This window comes from Rhinoraja longicauda, chromosome 32, assembly GCF_053455715.1.
Source record: "Rhinoraja longicauda isolate Sanriku21f chromosome 32, sRhiLon1.1, whole genome shotgun sequence".
In the NCBI taxonomy this organism is placed as follows: domain Eukaryota; kingdom Metazoa; phylum Chordata; class Chondrichthyes; order Rajiformes; family Arhynchobatidae; genus Rhinoraja; species Rhinoraja longicauda.
The window spans coordinates 16,526,564-16,547,029 of record NC_135984.1 but is presented as its reverse complement, the minus strand read 5'-3'; the positions used below and the strand labels follow the sequence as shown (position 1 = coordinate 16,547,029).

At 41.7% G+C, this 20,466-nt stretch overlaps 1 protein-coding gene across 1 annotated transcript in view; it reads right to left on the bottom strand.

Moving 5' to 3' along the window:
- Positions 1-12,160, bottom strand: part of LOC144608765 (galactosylgalactosylxylosylprotein 3-beta-glucuronosyltransferase 1-like) — a 178,035-nt gene extending 165,875 nt beyond the window's left edge. Inside the window, exon 1 of the mRNA XM_078426845.1 lies at positions 11,835-12,160. The gene's annotated coding sequence lies outside the window, so the exon portion shown is untranslated. The remainder of the gene's footprint in view (positions 1-11,834) is intronic.
- Positions 12,161-20,466: the final 8,306 nt, after the last annotated feature.

The following is a 20,466-nucleotide window of genomic DNA, read 5'->3' as shown; positions in this document are numbered from 1 at the left end:
TCTGATGTGTCTGGCTCCTCAGCTCACTGACTAGCATGTTATTAAAAAAAGAAGAAAGACATTCACATGTCGTATCTTTCATGATCACAGGAAGTGTTTCTAAAAGGTTAGTACTGTTATAATGAAGGAAACAGAACAATAAAGGGCCTGTCCCACTTATGCGATTTTAAGGCGACTGCCGGCGACTAGGCTGTCGCCGACAGTTTGCCGGGGTGTCGCGGGCATGATCGTGAGGGGTCTTCCAAAGATCGTAGTGGATCGTAGTGGATCTCGGCGTGTCGCCGAGAAATCAAACGGTTTGAAATCTCGGTGACATGCTGGCTTGTCGCCAGTTATCGTTGCTTATTGCGGGCGCTGTAGCATGCTGTCCCCAGGTTTGATAGGTTCTCTTAGATGCATTTAGAAGCACATAATATTAAAATAAGTAAAGTCATTTAAAAATACCATAAAATGCTTGTGTTTAACCAATATATTTACCGTCAGGACATTTGACAGGTAGATTGGAGGCGACAGTTTGACGGTCGGGTAAGCGTGGGAATTTCGCGATGTTTATGGCCATCAGCCATTACATTTAAAGTGGGCTCCCAACCCAGATATTCAACCCAGAAACCAGATATGCATCCCCCTTACATTTTCAAAGAATGCCCACACACTTTTCACAAAAATCCACTGAACCACTTAAAAAAATTTTTTTAATACAGCTATTAGTAAACTGGAAGTAAATCCAGTTTATTCCTTGTTACAGTGAAGCTTGGTTTTTAAGTAACCCATACAAGATGTTATAGTTCAAAACTCTCAAGTACTTACCGACTTGTCAGTGATTTCAGCGAAAATCAGGACGCCGGAGAAGCGTTGACAGCGTGGGAATTTTGTGATGTTTCAGAAGACGGTGTAATCTCAACCTGACTCGGCATTGTCGTGGTCATTGTCGTCGGGTAAAAGAAAATTTTGGCGATCTGCTATGACTTTGACAATCGCCGGCAGTCGCCAAAAAAAATCGCGTAAGTGGGACAGGCCCTTAAGTTGGAAAGAGTGCAGAGAAAATTTACGAGGATGTTGCCAGGACTTGAGGGCCTGAGCTACAGGGAGAGATTGGGCAGGCTAGGACTTTATTCCTTGGAATCCAGGAGGATCTTGCAGGTGATCTTGCAGAGGTGTTTAAGATCACATGAGGATGGATAGGGGCAGATGCTCAGAGTAGGGAAATCAAGAACCAGAAGACATAGGTTTAAAGTGAAAGCGGAAAGATTTAATGGGAACTTGAGGGGCAACGTTTTCACACAGAGGGTGGTGAGTATATGGAATGAGCTACCAGAGTGGGTAGTTGAGAAAGGTTTAAACATTTAAAAGACATTTGGATAGGTACATGGATAGGAAAGGTTTAGAGAGATATGGGCGAAATGTGAATTGGCCAGACTAGTGTAGATGGGTCATTTAGGTCAGCATGGGCAAGTTGGGCCGAAGGGCCTGTTTCTATGCTGTCTGACTGTACTAAACAGAGGAGTCTGTAAAACGTGACAGGAAAATAATCAGATCCTCTGATTTGGTGATGCTGATTGAGTGACGTACATTGCCCCAGGAAAGATTTACAAGACACGATTTTTACTCGGAGAATGGTGGTGCCTAGAATGGCTAGGAAGTGAGGAAGAGCTCTCATGCTCCTTATCAAAACAGTGAATCTTTCATGTCCTCCCTTCAGATGGGATCCAAACTTAACGCTTCATCTGAAAGGCAGCATTTCTGATCATGCAGCTCCCCTCCAACACTACATCCACCTGCATTTTAATCTGGAAGTCTTTTGACTCGGGGCAAGAGTGTCACCGAATGAGTAAAGACAAATACTACTCAATATTAAATACACTAACTTTATTGTCTGGTCACGAAGATGCTAAATGACAATAAACAATCTGTAATTTCTGGGTTAGCAAACCTTAATCCCCTTTTTAAACGCAAGCATTACCCAAAGGAGCAAAGATAATTTCCTATAATTGGGTCAACAGAAACAAGAAGTCTTACTGTCTCATGACAGGGATGCAAACAGTTGCGAATTGATATAATTAACCATTCCTGGAAACTGTTTCCATATTGTGGGAACCGTGCCTTTGAATTCCTTTCTGCTCTGCTGGAGTTTCTGCAGCCTGCTTCTAATTTGCTGGTGACATACACTTAATCAGTTCTGCTAAAGTCCCTTCTGTTACAAGCAAGTCTAATATAAGCAACTTGTCTGTTACAATGACAGAATTGCACTATTATTGTTCCACTGTGAATAAAGCTGTGCACAAATTTCTAAGCATCACCTGAAAATTTAAATTGTGGAAACCAGGGCTTTATAAAATGCATTTTCTTTTGGTATTACAAACAACTGAATATTAAATGGGACTGTTTGCAACAATTTGGCTGGTAAAATAAAGCATTGATCTTTGTGCTTGGGACTAAATTCTGAAGGCAGTTGTTCTTGTATTTTATTTTTGAAGCCAAAAGAAACTTAGGATGAAGGAATTTTGGAGTCCTGTCATGATCTCCGTAACAAAATTCACCACACGTCACAGTCATCTTTCTGCTCTGTAGACCCACTTGAAATTCTGCCTGGTGATGGAGTTCTGCAGCTCGCAGTGTTCTTTGTTCCAATGTGGGGATCGGCTAAATTCGACATTATCATCAATTTTGTTTAGAAGCAGTGCCCACTCCCACAGGAATATTTTCAGATGCCCACATATTGCATTTCATGACAATATCCTTTCTCTTCTGCAAAGTAGCTCTGCACTGCACTGCGCTCCACTCAATCTGTCAGAGGCTTGCAATAAAACATTGAAATGAGGTTTGATTTTCAGTTTTTGGTTACACGAATGGCTACCAGCAGCTACTTCTCAATGCTGTACAGCTCAATACTTTTACTTATATTTACGCATGCACATGATGTGTTATTTTTACGAGATTTAAGTTAAAGGAATACTTGAAAAAGTAATTCAACTAATTAAGCTATCCTTACAATTATATGAAGATCAATTTTCTCTCAGTACTAATTCTTCTGATACACTCAGAGGGAAACATTTACAATTTTGTTGCAAGTATCCTTCTTACAATTGATAAGACCCAGAAAGTGACAATGACATTGCAATATTGAAACCAACTTGTATATTTTCCTTTTCATTCCAACTTTGTTTTTCTTTTATTGGTCCTGTTCAAAGCACTAATCTGTCTTACCATTTTTGTAGATAAAGTGAGAGAAAAAAAATGCAGCTTTTCAGAACAATACTTGATCCCCTCAACCAAAGAAGTACCTTCATAATATGTTGGCACAGTTTAAGTGTGCAGAATGAGAGCCAATTTGCTCACAGTAATCTCCCACAAGCAGAAGGTAATAACCATATGATACGATCTTACAAAAATGTGATCAAATTAGATCTGTATACTGAGGTAATACTCCTGCTATGATTCAAAACAATGCCCTGACATCATCTATCTCAACACAAGAGAGAGAGAGAGAGAGTACGTAATCTTCAAACATCCAGCACTTCCTTCGTACAGCACTACATTAGAGAAGGGTCCTGACCCGACACCCATTCTTTCTCTCCAGAGATGCTGCCTGACCCGCTGAGTTACTCCAGCATTTTGTGTCTACCTTCGATTTAAACCAGCATCTGCAAAATTTTTTCCTACTACATTAGATCACCCACCTAAATTTTTCTATTCAAGTCTCTTGAGTGGGGTTTGAACCTGGAAGCTCCCGGATCAAACACATTTCCAATTTTAGCCAAAGTTCTCCATGCAATCATTGTGATGCTATCGAAGACTGGGTGCATATAACATATTGGTGGCAGGAATACAATTACAAAAATCAAGAGAATAAAGGGTAATTCAACATAAAAACGTGCATCATCTTCTTTTGTAACCTCAGGACTTCCTAATGCACTTTATATCTAATGCATTCATTAAAAGAGTAGTCACTGTTGAATATAGTGCCTAAATTAATTACACATTTGTTGCCAACTATAATTACTAGGTCGGAGCGTACTGGAGTTTCCCAGATCTACACCCATTTTTCCTATGAGAGACATCACAGGGTGGCGCAGTGGTAGAGTTGCTACCTTACAGTGCCAGGGACCCCGGATTGATCCCGACTACGGGTGCTGTCTGTACGGAGTTTGTACGTTCTCCCCGTGATTTGTGTAGGTTTTTCCCGGGAAATCCGGTTTTCTCCCACACTCCAAAGACATACAGGTTTGTAGGTTAATTTGCTTGGTGTAATTGTTAATTGTCCGTAATATGTGGGGATCGCTGGTCAGCGTGGACTCGGTGGGCTGAAAGACCTCTTTCTGTGCTGTATCTCTAAACTAAACTAAAAACCACAATAGTGGTTGGGGAAATAGTGAAGCAAGAAGATAAGAAAAGCTATTTATAGATGGTTCAGTCCTTCAATCCAGTCGTATTTCTGCTCTGGCACCTAAAAAAGCTCTTACTAAAGTCATAAATTATAGCCTGTGTGACTAAAACAGGAGGAAGCAATCTAGTTTTGTCCATGCCAAGTTGTCTGTAGCAACCTTTGTCATCAATGATCACATTATCCATTTCATACTTCTCCCCTATTGTCCATGTGCATCTTAGCTATCTGCGTTGTTGTTCAATGAATCATCTGCAATGGCTTATCTTCCCCTTCCAATCTTTCAAGACTTTATACTTGACCCAGTCCTCTTCTCATTGAAAAGATTGCTTAAAAACATATAGTCTCAATATGTATGCTGATTGCACATGGCTCCACTGCATGGTCACCTCCTTGACCCATGCCTCTGTATCGCCAGATATTTTCTCTCACATCCATTGTTGAATAAAGAAGTCTTTCTTTCCAATTAAGAATGAGGGAGAAACATTGTCTGTGGACATTATCCCTTGGTCAATGTCCGCCATACCAAATTACTTCATTTTTATCCCTGAGGTGAGGTTTGAGCATATATTTGGTGGTGTTACTAAGACTGCCTTTCTCCATCACAGTGTTGAGAGTTGATCATTCCAGTGGCCTCCTGGTCAACTTCCATTCTTCTAACAGCATTTAATTCACCCACTTAGACACATGTACACTGATTGCTGGCTCCTTGTTGAGTGATGCCTTGATTAAAAAATTCTCACCCTTGTTTTCAAGTCCTTCCTGGCTTTGTATCCTCTCATCTCTCTTACCTTCTCTCGATCAATTACCCTATGACATATTAGCAGCCTTCTACTTTTCCATTTCTGGCTCTTGCCCACCACTGATTTTAAACTGCTCCATTAGTGGCCAAGACTACAACAGACCCAAGCTCTGGAATGTCTTTGCCCCTGCCTCTATCATATCATATCATATCATATATATACATCCAGAAACAGGCCCTTTCGGCCCACCAAGTCCGTGCCGCCCAGCGATCCCCGTACATTAACACTATCCTACACCCACTAGGGACAATTTTTAATTTTTTAAAAAAAAATTTAAAATTTTTTTTATTTTTTTTATTTTATTTTATTTTTTAAAAATATTTTTTTTTACATTTACCCAGCCAATTAACCTACATACCTGTACGTCTTTGGAGTGTGGGAGGAAACCGAAGATCTCGGAGAAAACCCACGCAGGTCACGGGGAGAACGTACAAACTCCTTACAGTACAGCACCCGTAGTCAGGATCGAACCTGAGACTCCGGCGTTGCATTCGCTGTAAAGCAGCAACTCTACCGCAGCGCTACCGTGCCACCATCCTAGTTCCTCCTTTAGGATGCCCTAAAATGTTCTCTGACTAAATTTCCAGAATATCTTCTTAAAAGCTTCAGTGCCAAAATGAGTAATACCCTGTGTATTACAGCAATAAAACCAGCCTACAATACAAACAACTCTTGTTTCCAAAGTATTTGACTGTGGGAAGTCCATCCAAACCCAAGTTGTCATTCAGTGACATCCAACCTTTCGAGCTGATGCTTTGGCTAATTGGGCGTTGCAGTGGCACAGTGGTAGAGTTGCTGCCTTACAGCGCCAGAGATCAGTGTTTGATCCTGACTAAGGGTGCTGCCTGTATGGTGTTTGTATGTTCTCCCTGTGACCATGTGGGTTTTCCCCAGGTGCTCTGGTTTCCTCCCACATTCCAAAGATGTCCAGGATTGTAGGCTAATTGGCTTTGATAAAGATGATAAATTATCCCTAGTGCGCAGGATAGTGCAAGTGTACAGGATAATCGTTGGTCGGCGCGGACTCGGTGGGCCGAAAGGCCTGTTTCTGCACCAGATTCCTTAACTAGGGGTGGAGATATATGGAGTTCTGTCCTTAAGCTATGCTGATTAGTAACAAGCAACAAATGTTAAGTATTGAGCCGGTTGTGGACCTTACCAAGTACCAAGGGATATAAATCTCGCCCTCAGACAACTCTTATCCCGTTGTCGACAGAACAAATAGGGAGATGAATAGAACTACTTGGCTCTGACTGGTTTCAGGTCAGTGACTATAGCCTCATTATGACCCCAACTAATCTGTTCTTCATTCACATCAGCAAGATCAGCAATTATTAATCTCTCCTAAAATAGACACAAAGTGCTGGAGTAACTCAATGGGTCAGGCATCATCTCTGGAGAAAAGTGATAGGAGATGCTTTGGGTTGCTTTATTCAGACTCTCCTAGTTACCCGTTGGAACTGACTGAATTGTCAGATCATCCCAACCATGTCAGTAGATCTATAATCGCAGTGGTGTAGCTGGTAGAGCAGCTGACCTACTGCGCCTGAGACCCTGGTTTGATTCTGACCTCAACAACAGTCTGTGTGGAGTATGCACGTTTTTCCTGGGACCGCGTGAGTTTCCTCCAGAGGCTCTGGTTTCCTCACACTCCAAAACATGGGGTTTATGGATCAATTGGCTGCTGTAAAACTGGCCCTTACGTGCAGGGAATGGATGAAAATGTGCGATGCCATAGAACTGGTGTGAACGGATGACAAATGGTTGGCGTGGACTAGATGGGCAGAAGGGTTGTTTCCATGTTGTATCTCTAAACTAAACTAATAACCTAGACAAGATCAGGTAAGGATGGCAGTTTTCCTTACCTGATGAGGATGAGCGAACCAGATGAGTTTCTATAATCCCGTAGTTTCATGGTCACTCTTACCAAATCTGATTATTTAATGAATTGAGTTTAAATTAATTGAGTTTAAATTCCCCAGCTGCAAATGATTTAAACTCACATCATCGATCAATAGTTTATGTCTCTAGATGCTGGCCCAATAACTTCACCATGATGCTACTATGCTCACAGGAGATAGATATTTTAAAAAGGTATACACTTTAAAAGGAGATGGTGTGAAGAATGCAAATTTGTTATTGCCTTTGGTTATGAATAGGCACTCGACGTTTCACGAGAAGGCCACAATCAGAAACGGAACTCTCAGTCTAAAGAAATCTACAATTTGCACCGTAGTTACTCCTATGGCTAATCTCACACCCTCAACCTCCACCACCAAGAAGCATAAAGGTAGTCAGGTCATGGGAAACATGGTCAGAAGAAACATGGTCCGACTGGAAATGTCACCTATTCCTTTTCTCCAGAGATGCTGTCTGACCCGTTGAATTACTCCATCCTTTTGTGTCTATCTTGGGTTTCCCTTCAAAATGACGATAGTCTTTTGAAATACATAGTTTGTTGGGTCTAATTCCTGAAACTTCCTTTGCTACAGCACAATGGGATTACCTGCACGAGAGGAACTGCAGAGGTCCAAATGGCAACACTCCACCTCCTCCCCAAGGACATTTGGTTTAAAACAGCATCTGCAGTTCCTTCCTGCACTAAATGGAGTTGGCTTGGCTCGGTGTGTGAGATATGCTTGGATAAAGCAGACCTGCTCAAACAGAGCAGCGGGGAGATAAGAATTGCACCATCACTGGAAGTGCACAGGACGCAATGGTTTGGAGCGGGATGGAGAAACGGGTCACTTCAGTTTATTGTGCGAGCGTGTCGCACATCACCCAGCTCTCGAGTAGCAATGATCTGAGTGCTTGAAATCATGCGCTTGCTGAAAGCAGGCGTTCAATGGCAAAGCAGCAAGCGATAAATGGAGGAAATCTGGTGATAAAAATGAGAAGAAAATAATAAATGTACAATGAATGGAAGCAAGATTATGCAGTAAATTATTCTATTAACTCCATTACACGATCTAAAACTAAGTAGAACAGCCAGAAGCAATCAAAACCTTATGCCAAGCAAATCATCGTTACATATTAAATAGTTTGCAAATCAGATCTTGCAAAAATGGAACCAATGCCCATTCTTACTTTATCAGTAATTTAGTGAAACAAATTGGTAGAACACATTCATGATGAAGGAAGCCCATAAGTTATTCTACTTCTAAATCTTGGCATAATAAAGGAAGCATTGCTAAGGATTTTGCCAATTAAATACAACTGTTACTGATATTTCAATTGATTTCAGTAAATGTTTGTTCAGAACTATGGAGTGGAAAATCAGCAAAGTTGTGGGCACTTCTTCACAGTGCAGAGCATCAAAAAAAAAGCATGGCTCACAGTTAATTAGAGATGGATCTGAGGTCATATTGTGACCCTCTCATGACTCTATGACTTAAGGATATATAGGGGAATGAAGCTGATCAATAGGTTGGACCCAAAACCATCCCAATGTTGTAGGGCCTTGACAAAATGTCACCCATTCCTTCTATCCAGAGATGCTGCCTGTCCCACTGAATTACTCCAGCATTTTGTGCCAATCTTCTCAGATGTTGACTATGGGATGACATTACACTTTTCTCAATGTTTCTTTCCATTGATGTCACATGTAACAATGTAAAAGGGAACTCTAATTTACCTACAAAGCAGCCCATTGTGTATTGCCAGTGTTGATCAATTTTGCTCTCTTGCAGGTTGGGTGCATATGCCAAGGATGGCCATCTGGATGAGGTGTGGGTCTGCCCGTTTGCATCAAGCTGGAGACAGCACATGCCAGTGGCACCATAAGAGGAGAGCAACAGCAGCGTGTAAGGCTTAGTAAAGAATACAACGAGAGGAGGTGCGGTGATATCTGTAAACAAGATGCTAGGTCTGAAGTAAAATAGCATGAAATGGAAAATTAATGGAAACATTACATTGTGTAGCAATGGAAGTTGAATCAAAGTTAGTCATATTCTTCAAACCAAGGTTTAAATCCTTGACCTGAAGAACTAAGGATCAATCAACAGTTCAAGGCAATTAAGGTGATTTCCAGTATTAACAAAATGCTGCATAGTCTGCATTGAGTATTTGACTTGGCTTGTGCAATTGCAACTATACAACAAAAGAACAAACTGATCACTGGCAATTTGCCATATATTTCCAAGAGAAAATGAGATGCTAATACGATGCCCGTACGATCACAGCTGAAGATTCCTTTGATGTGTCTTTAAATCCATATAACATCACTCAACCATTCATAGTTCATAATTATAGCAGGCTATGCATCTCTGGGATGTCCAGGAGGTATATATTGTATTATATTTAAAGTAATTGTTTCTGAACTTATTCCTCCTTTGCAAGCGAACTAATAGGACCTTCTTGACCAATAATACACTTAAAAGGATAACGAAGTGAAAACAGGAAAACTAATCTTCGTGTGCTGATGTCTCTGAACTGTTTAACTTTGGCAGCTCCAAGAACTGGCAATTCTTTTTTCCTTCAGTTGAAACTCTTAAATCTCTTTAATTGCAATTTATGGGTTATATTTGCAATTCTATTATCAACTGCAGAGAAAAAAAAATTGGTAGCCACAAAATGCTAGAGTAACTCAGCGGGACAGGCAGCATCTCGGGAGAGAAGGATTGGGTGACGTTTTGGGTCGCGACCGTTCTTCCGAGATCCTTCTTCTGAAGAAGGGTCTCTGCCCAAAATGTCACCCATTCCTTCTCTCCAGAGATGCTGCCTGTCCCGTTCAGTTACTCCAACATTTTGTGTCTACCTTCGATTTAAACCAGCATCTGTAGTTCTTTCCGACACAGAGAAAGATTCTGGTGCCTCTTGAGATTTTGACATGCGATAATATTATGCATTTATATTAGATGTTTTTCATTCTTTCCTATTCAATGCACTGTGTGAAAATGCTATTGATTGTTAATATAATTTGGTCGAAAATGATGTGACCAATTATTTTATGAAGGGTATTTCTTAAAAACTAATCAAGAATATAGCAGTCATGTATCACTACTTGTTATAAAAATAGTTATTGTTGTTAAAATCATTTATTGTAACTTCAGGTGTATGTTAGTCACTGAATACAAATGAAATGCTTAATGTAGCCACAATATACTCTGCATAATAACTGTGTCTGCTGCTGTAGCTAATTGTCCAGAGTCCCCAGTACAAAGACAATATTGTTTTAGCTGTTATGGATCGCTATAGTTATTAAATATTGTCAGAGACTTTTGCCTATGTATCTTCTTACCTACCTCTCTATCAACTTTCAATGAATTAAACACCACAGGATATGTGCCAAGCCATTATTGGTTCATTCATTCCTTAATCTAATAAAAAATACCTTTATTGTTTAAACAATGTTCAGTTTGTCTAATGCAAAAATGATCAATGAACAATGAGAACCTAACCTCACATCGACACCTTTTGTGTCTCGTTATCACATCCTATAGGCAAAGTTAAACCATTGGGAAGTACTACCACTGCACTGAAATACAAATCAAGATGCAGCAGCAAAATTCAACAAATAGATATCCAACCATGAATTGAACATTATGGGTGACAGCTGCCCATAATGACTCCATTACACCACATACCAGGTCAAGGCTGATAATTGTGTCACTGGCTACTGGCAATTAAGACTATCCAGATGCTTTGCACCCTCATACCACAATATATCTCAATCACTGCTTTAATCTGTTCACGATGCAGATGCTTTGAAGCAACTAAGTGCATTGGTTTCCCATTCAGAGGGTTAAACCAAAAAAAAAAGATGCAGAAACCTCAAAAACAACACTGACGATTTTGGATCGCTTTTTAACACAGGGGAAATCACAAAGAGCACCCAGGTTGCTGATAATTTCCAGTTTGATCCATATCCGTTTTGGAAAGTTGCAGCAGAAAATACGGTGCTGAAAAGGTTAAACCTGCTATTAATTATTTCAATCGGTCTTGAGAAAGGCTTCTAACGGAGAGAAGACATAAAACAATAAGTCGGAGATATTTGGTGCTGTAACTTGGGTATTTGTGGCTTTAGCATGAGGAAACCATGGCAAATCCCTTGCTGCCCATTAAAATCAGTGAATAGAAGGGATCTCCTGCTGAAAGGAAGCTCTTGTTTTCAGTCTGTGTGCCTTTCCATTCCAAACAAGACACTGCGGCTCACACGGAGGTTTAATTCTCAGTACATTTCAAGTTTGCAATCCCACACGAAAACCAGGAATGGCAGAATTAGCACTTGTTTCAGTGCCTTGTCTAAAATAGACGCTGGAATATTTTAAAAATCCACAAGTAGCAATTGTCCCACTACGTTGAAGCATTAATTGTAATCAGAGGGTTCCTCCAAGGTACACTCCACGTTTATTTTTTCTTTGTTCTTTATTAAGGAACACGGTAAATCTTACGCAGATCTCAACATGAACAATGTCTCAAAGGTGTGTTCCCTGCTTCAAAATAAATATGAGACATAGGCATTCTGTCCTCAAAGAGTTAAGGATTAGCGCTGAGCTCTGTACGGTCAAAATACATATCTGTAGCAATATATACAGCAGACATTTGACAGAAAGAGTTATTTAAGCATCTAATAGCACTGCTCTGAAGCTACACAAGGAGCCACAAAAACGGTAAACAAATCATGCAGACTTTGAAAGAGATTGAGGTACCTTAGGTCTGGAGAGTGAATGGTCTGAGATTCCCACCACATGCTGTTAGCTGACTTCCATTCAGTCATAATCCTTTCTTTAAGCATAGAAGCAGAATTCAAAGCATCCCTTTATCTAATCCTGCAGCTGCTGTCAGTCCCCCAAGTTAATGCAGCCCATCAGCAACAACTCTACATAATCCCAACCATCCTACAGTTCCTTCCAGCCAGCTCTGCAAATGAGTCTGCCCAGTAGCAGCAAAATGATCTGAAGCGTGGAGTAACATCTGTGTGTTTTTGAATTGAGAAGCTAGTCCTGGTACCCTGTGAGTCCACCCCCACGGGGGCTTGGGACTTGTACTGCGAACGGTCCGTACCACGGGATACAGCTACCCAGGGTGGGTTGCTGGTATTCTCGCAGTAACAGCTGCATGCAAATCTCTAGAAGTCTCTCTCAATTATCCCCGAGAAAGAATGGTTTCTGCCACCTAACAGGAAATAGTCCAGCTAGTTACAATATAAATCCACAAAATGTGCTTCATTCTTGTGGAGGCAACATTGAGATGTCTGATGCTTAACTGATCGCTAATGCTTTTGATTTTTCTTAAATGGCATGAATTTAAGAAGATAAATAGAAAATAAATGAAGAAAGTAAAATGCTTTATGCACATAATTGCTTTCAATGCTTCTGCACTAAATTACATGGATGCAGATATTTGAGATTAGCTGATAAAATCTGAACATTAGGAACACTCACAATGCCATAGATGAGTTTGATTCGCACTTTTAAGATCATAAAACTTAAACTCCAATAGATCTAACAATCTCAGTCTTTCTCTCCTGTGCTTCTCTCTCCTTCTCTTTCTCTTTCTCCCTGCCCCACGCATGGAATTGATTCTGGGTTTTTTTTCACAGTCAGTAAAATTGTAATATTTTTGGTTCAATTTTCTTCCTTTCCTGAAGTCGCTGATGTAACAATCTCCTGGTATCACATGAATCAATCATCTCAGCTGCTCTGGATAATGCTGTACGTGTCAGTGTGTGTATACCACAGTTAATATGAGAGGGAGTAAATTTTTCATGTGTGTTTATTTGGCGATGTGTGAAGTTCAGGACACAAAGGAATATTCCACCTGAAACCAGTATGTAGTCTATCTCACTCACATTGTGGCCAGTAGGGGTCTGCACAGGAACCCAAATGAATTATTTCCAGACTTGGGTGCTGAAAACCAAGTCAAGTCAAAGTTGAGTTCATTGTCATGTACACAATTGTCATGTGAGGTACAGGTACGATGAAAATCTTGCTTTCAGCATCATCGCAGGCACCTTGACTCGGATAATACACAAAGAACATAAATTACACATACATTTTACAAGGCAGTGAAAATAAAAAGATTGTGCGCAAATAAGACTTTAGTGCAAGAACATAATTTAAAAAAGCAAGTGCATGGTTGTGCAAGAGGCAGTCTGTAGTGTTCCGTTGCTGAGGTAGGAATGGTCAGTTCAATATCCTGATGGTTTTAGGGAATTAGCTGTTCCTGAACCTGCTGGTGTGTGACACCAGGTGGCGCACCTCCTGCCCAGTGGTAGCCACGAGAAGAGGGCAAGGCCTGGTCAAGTTGAGTTTGTTGTCATACGCACAAGTACAGTGAGGTACAGGTGTAGTGAAGATCTTGCCTGCGGCAGCCATGTACAATCCACAAACATGATTTATAGATGCTGCCTGCCTTCTTGAGGCAGTGCAGTGCCTCACATAGATGCTTCCAATTGTGGAGAGGGCTGTGCCCATGATGGACCGGGCCGAGTCCACCACTCTCCACAACCTGATATAGGCACAAAGTGCTGGAGTAACACAGCGAGACAGGCAGCACTGTCCCGCTGAGTTACTCCAGCATTTTGAGTCTACGGATTAAACAAGCATCTGCAGTTCCTTCCTATACTCTCGACAACCTCGTGAGTTTCTGTGAATTGGAATTGCCGTACCAGTCCATGATACTACCAGTCCATGGTACGTTCTACAGTGCATCCCTAGAGGTTTGTTAGAGTTTTCGGTGACATGCTGCATCTCTTCAAACTCCGTGGACTGTAAGAGCACTGGCACATTTATTCATGATCACATTTAACGCGTCAAATCATCCAAGATGGCAATGCCTTGGAATTTGATTAGCCCTCTCCACTGCTGACCCACCCATGAAAACCACTTCATGGTCTCCAGATTCCCCATTGAAAGTCAACAATTAGTTTTTGCTGGCAGTGTGCTAGAGTTTGGTGTTGTGGCACCTCTCGACCAAATGTTCTATCTCCCTGCTGCACGCTGACTCTTTACCACCTTTGATTTGGACAAAATCGTTGTTGTTGGCAGGAAATTTACAGGTGGCATCGGAGCGGTGCTGTGTCACGTAGTCGTGGATGTAAAGAGAGTAGAGCAGAGTGCTGAGATGGTACAGCCCTGAGGATCACCTGTGTTGATGGCCAGTGAGGAGGAGATGTTGTGATTAGTATGCACTGATTGTGGTCTGGTGGCGAGGATGTCAAGGATCCATTCCCAGCTGCAAAGGGGGGGGGGGGGGGGTACAGAGGTCCAGGTCTTGGAGCCTGGTAATGAATTTGAAGGGGATGGTTGGGTGGAATGCCGAGCCATAGTTGATGAACAGCAGCCTGACCAATGTGCTCCTGTTATCCAGATGGTCCAGTGATGTAGCATCAGTGGTTGACCTGCTATGATGATAATAACATGAAGCGGATCCAGGTCTTTTCTGTGGTTAGAGTTAGTTAATGCCGCAACCATCCTCTCAAAGCACTTGATTACAGTGGATGTAAACACTACCCGACAGTAATCATTGAGGCAGATCACCATGCTTTTATGGGCACTGGTATAAAACATATCCTGATGAGCTGGGAGCTTCAGACTGCAGAAGCAAGAGGTTAAAGAGGTTAAGAGGTCTGAAGAAGGGTCTCAACCCGAAACATCACCCATTCCTTCTCCCCAGAGATGATGCCTGTCCCGCTGAGTTACTCCAGCTTTTTGTGTCTATCTTCGATTTAAACCAGCATCTGCAGTTCCTTCCCACACAAGGGGTTAAAGATGTCATTGAGTTCTCCAAGCAGTAGGTCTGCACAGATATTCATCGCTCAATCAGGTGTGCCGTTTTGCCCGGATGCCTTGTGTGAATTCACCCACTTGATGGAAGGTTTGACATCAGCCTCAGCCACAGGATAGTCAGGGCTGTGGACCCATCTTGTAGAAACAAGGCAGATGCTGGTTTATACCAAAGATGGACACAAAGTGCTGGAGTAATCAATGGGTAAGAAGATCTCTCCAGGGATCTCCAGAGTATCTCTCCAGAGATGCTGCCTGACCCGCTGAGTTCTCTAGCAATGTGTGTCTACCTGTGGACCCATCTTGTTTGCCTAACTAATATAAACACAAGCAATTCAGACTGGGTAGCAAATAAACTGCAGATGCTGGTTTAAATCAAACGTAGACGCTAAATGCTGGAGGAACTCAGCGGGTCAGGCAGCATCTCAGGAGAGAAGGAATGGGTGATGTTTCGGGTTGAGGCCCTTCTTCCGACTGAAGAAGGGTCTCGACCCGAAATGTCGCCCATGCCTTCTCTCCTGAGATGTTGCCTCACCCGCTGAGTTACTCCAGCACTTTGTGTCTACCTTCAATTCAGACTGGGGACTGAATTCAGAAGATGCTTGGCCTAAAAGATTCAGTTCCACAACAGGGAACAGAAATGCTTTGCCAATGTTTATGCTGTTGTTTTTTAATTAAGTTTGGCTATTTGATGCTTCCAGCATTGTCATTATGCTGTGCGTCACCCTGATAGCATTATGCAAGGCCCCAATAATCTATAAATTAGCCTCCACTGAGGCTGAAGCTACATTTCTGCATCATGATTTAGCCTCATGGAGAATAATGCCACCTTTGTCTCATATTATGGCCCAGCAAAGTGCAAATGTGCTCCTGTGCTTACAGATAGGGGTAATGAATACAAATGTTTGAAGGTGATGATAAACCTGTGCAGAACATTGACAGTTAGGTGACTAGATTTGTGCACCCTTTTGTAGCACGCACAATGGTGCCAGGAAAAGCTGTAGCAAGGATTAATTAAGATGATATCTGGAATAAGGAGATATAGTTATGATGTGAGATTTAAATAATTGGAGCTGTGTTAGCGGTTCAGAAGAGGTCAAGGGGATTTTAACAAGTTATAAGAGGCTAAATCACGAATGTTTATTTCCGGAATTTTTTTGTTGTAAATTTACAATTGCTTATAAACTCAGAAAAGAGGGATTGGATTTTTTGTTTTTTGCATTTAGGAGTGGATTACATAAATACCTGAAGGGAGAGGGTATGAGGGAAAGCAGAAAAAGGAACAGAGTCATGTGGTTGTAGAGTCAAACAGCATAGAAATAGACCCTTTGGACCTACTTGCCCATGACAACCAAGATGCCCCATCTACACTGGTCCCATCTGCTAGCCTTTGGCCCATATCCCTCTAAACATTTCCTTTCAATTTACCTGTCCAAATGTCTTTTAAATGTTGTTATTTTACCTGCCGCAACTCCCTTCTCTGGCAGCTCGTTCCAAAACCCACCACTCTCTATGTGACAAAGTTGCACCTTAGATTCCTGTTAAATCTTTCGTCTCTCATCTTCAATCAATGTCCTCTGGTTCTTGTTTGCCCTACTCTTGGTAAATGACTCTACCCTATCTATTCCCCTTATGATCATACACACCTCTATCAGATCACCCCTCACCCCCCTGTGCTCCAAGGAATAAAGTCCTGGCCTGCCCAACCACTCCCTCTGGCTCAGGCCCTCAAGTCTTGGCAACATCCTCACAAATCTTCTCTGCACCCTCTAAGTAAAAAAGAATCTAAACATTAAATTTAAAAAAGGACATAAAGTGCTGGATTAACTCAACGGGTCAGGCTGCATCTCTAGAGAACATAGATAGGTAACTTTTCCGGTCCGGACCCTTCTTCAGACCAATTCTATGGAAGGCGGGAGGGGAAGAAAGCCGAAGAGAGGAGGGGCAAGACAAACCCTGGCAGGTAATAGGTTGACAGATGGTTGGACAAAGGTCAGAGTTTAAAAGAGACAAAAGGATTGAAGAGGAGCGAATTGTGAAGTTAGAAGAAAGAATGTGAGTCGAAGGGGAAGCAGAGGAGCAAAATAGGTTCAAGTCCTGGTGGGGCAGAGGGGAGAGGGGGCATTGGAGGTGAAAAGATGTGAGGAAGAATGGAGGGAGGGGGGGGAAGGGAGGTTTAGTTACATAAAATTGGTCATGTCATTCGGTTGTTGGCTACCCAGGTAGAATAGGAGGTGCTGTTCCTTTAAAGTGCATGTGGCCTCACTCTGGCAATGGAGGAGGCCCAGGACAGAAAGGTCCAGATGGGAATGGGAAGCAGTTAAAATGGTTAGCAACCGGAAGAACCAGTAAGCTTTGGGGGACTGAGCTCAAGTATTCGGTGAAACGGTCATCAAGTCTACACTTGGTCTCGCTGATGTGCAGGAGGTCACATTGGGAACACCGGATGCAGTAGATGAAGTGCACATGAACCTCTGTCTCACCTGGAAGGGCTGCTGGGGTCCCTGGATGGGGATGATGGAGGAGGTATAGGAACAGGTTCATATTCAGTATCTGTCCAAATGTTTATTAAACGTTGCGATAGTAGCTGCCTCAACTACCTCCTCTAGCAGCTCGTTCCATACACCCCCCACCCTCAGGTTCCTATTATTCTTCTGGAAACATATTTGCCCAATAATTCAAATAAACAATATTTCTAATACTATTTGAAAAATAAGTATGGAGCTAAATACAAACTTCTGGAGGAATTTAGTGGATTATGCATCGTCTATGAAGGTAAATAAATAGTCAATGTTTTGGGTTGAGATCCTGCATCCTCCAGCAATTTGTTTTGCTCAAGTTTCCAGTCTCTGCAGTCTCTTGCATCTCTGGAAATAAATTTGCTGGAAAGTGAACATAATTTTCTTAAAAGCCAAACCATTTAATGTTTAAGTCAGAATGTCTCCAGATAACACTAATCAAATCCAATGATATTTTAAAAGAAATTAGATTAGTGTAGGATAAATGTGAATGGGTGGTTGATGATCAACGTGGACTCAATGGGCCGAAGGGCCTGTTCCGATGCTGTATCTCTGCATGATTATAACTTTTACTAATACAAGAAGCATCTGCTGTGATCTTTCTGGGAGACATTGCATATGCTGTGATTTTTCTACCTGTTACCCATACCAAATGAAATGTAAAATTGATAATTATTGAATTGGTTTGTAGCAAGTCAAGCCATTTATTATTAATCTGTAGTAGTGTAAAATTAGGACATGTTATGGATAAAATGCTTGATTGAAATGGCTCCAGTCAATTAGTTGAAATAAGTATGCTCTACCTTTACATCCTATTGTTTTTGATTAAGCTGTTTCATTTAGTGAGCAATTTAATGCCTCTGTTTGCAATAAAACTGCACAGCAATTGATTTCCCTAGTTTGGAATAAATGTTGTCAGGACGGCATTGATGGAAATGTCAGCATACAGGAGGTCTACAGGTTAGGACATGGTGCTGATCCGGAGAACAGGTCATTAACTTGGGGTGTTTATGAGTTGGAAATGAACAAAAGTAGTGTGTGGAAGAGGCCCACAGAAACAGCGGTGACAGGAGAGTAAGCAGGATTCACAGAAACATAGAAACATAGAAAATATATGCAGGAGTAGGCCATTCAGCCCTACGAGCCAACACCGCCGTGGAATATGATCATGGCTGATCATCTGAATGCAGTCCCCCGTTCCTGCTTTCTCCCCAAATCCCTTGATTCCGTATTCAGTGAATGAGTTCACCAGGCTCGACCCAGACCTTGATTGTTACAGCTGAGGGTGGGGAGAGAAGTTGAATAGTGAAAGGCCTGGAAAGAATGGATGCGGAGAGGATGTGTCCACTAGTGAGAGGTACTAAGACCAGAGGCCGGAGGCTCAGAATAAAAGGACATACCTTTCGGAAAGGAGATGAGGAGGAATTTCTTTAGTCAGAGAGTGGTGAATCTGTGGACTTTCTTTGTCGCAGAAGGTTGAGTCCAAGTCAATTGATATTTTTTAAGCCAGAGATTGATTGATTCCTGAATAGTATGGGTGTCAGGAGTTATGGGGAGAAGGCAGGAGAATGGGGTTGAGAGACAAAGATAGATCAGCCATGATTGAATGGCGGAGTAGACTTGATTGGCCAAATGGCCTAATTCTGCCCCTATCACTTATGAACTTATGAACTTATGAAAGCATAGGGAAATGCTCTGTTTTCACCCAGCAGAAGATATCTGCAGCCCAACAGCAGCTAGCAAATCCATCCCAATCCCTACTGCTGATCACTCAAATGCTCATTCCAAAGAAGGTGGGGAATCTGTGCAACTCATGGCCACAATTGGCTGTGGAGGCCAATGCATTGGATATTTGTACGGCAGAGGTAGATTCATGGTTAGGAACGGCATCAAAGATTATGGAGAGAAGGCAGGAGAATGGGATTGAGAGACAAAAATAGATCTTCCATGATTGAATGTTGGTGCAGACTTCATAGACTGAATGGGCTAAGTCTGCTCCTGTCTCTTATGGTCTTAATGTATGTATGATGTGAACATAAGTTGATTGATTGTGACCTGCGGTAGACCCATACAGGTAACCAGATAATAAAGCTAGAAAAGGCATGAAAATGAGTACACTTACCAAGCAATCAACAATGTATGCACAGAAGATGATTTGGTGCCCTTTTGAGTTCATAAATTGGAAATGAAGTTGGAATAAGTCGAAACAGCAGTGTAAGATGCAGCATCAACACAGGCCTATTGGCTCAACGAGTCCACGCCAATCATCAATCAGCGGTTCACACTAGTTTCATGTTATTCCACTTTCTCATCTACATATTAGGGGCAATTTTGCGAGGCCAATTAACCTACAAACCTGCACATCTTTGCGATGTGGGACCTGGAGAAAAATGCACACAGATAACACCCGAGGTCAGGGTCGAACCCAAGTCTTTGGCACTGTGAGGCAACAATTCTACCAGTTGCGCCACTGTGCCGCCATTATTTAATATTGACGTCAATAAAAGAATGCAACGCTAAAGAATTAAAAATAAAAATGGCTTTTCAGTGGAGAGATATATTATGGAACATTTATATCCCATATCTTTGCAAATTGCAATCTCGAGCCTGAATTTTCCTTCTTTTCTCTGCATATTTCCTTGATTTCTCTGGATATGCTTATTTAAAAATTCTGCCCTTGCATCGTATCAAAATATTCTTTGTAAAACAAACAACGTTCTTGTATGGTTGGCATGCATTACAGATTTTCTAAACAAGACTGTAAGATGCAAGCTTTTGCTGTTTTCATTACAGCGGTACAATGGAGAGGAATGAGGATTCCAGGGTTCAGGGATCTTGCCTTCATGTAAAAGGATCAGGAGTGTGATAAAGTGAGCCTAAATCATCAAACTGCATGCTTTGCTTGAGCGCTGTCATTTGGGAACCTGAATTTACACAGACAGACAGGCATTGAGTGACAGAAGTGCACTGCAATAATTAAACCCGCTACATTGCCAGCAAACAACCAGCCTGTTTTTACAGAGCGTGGTTTAGAG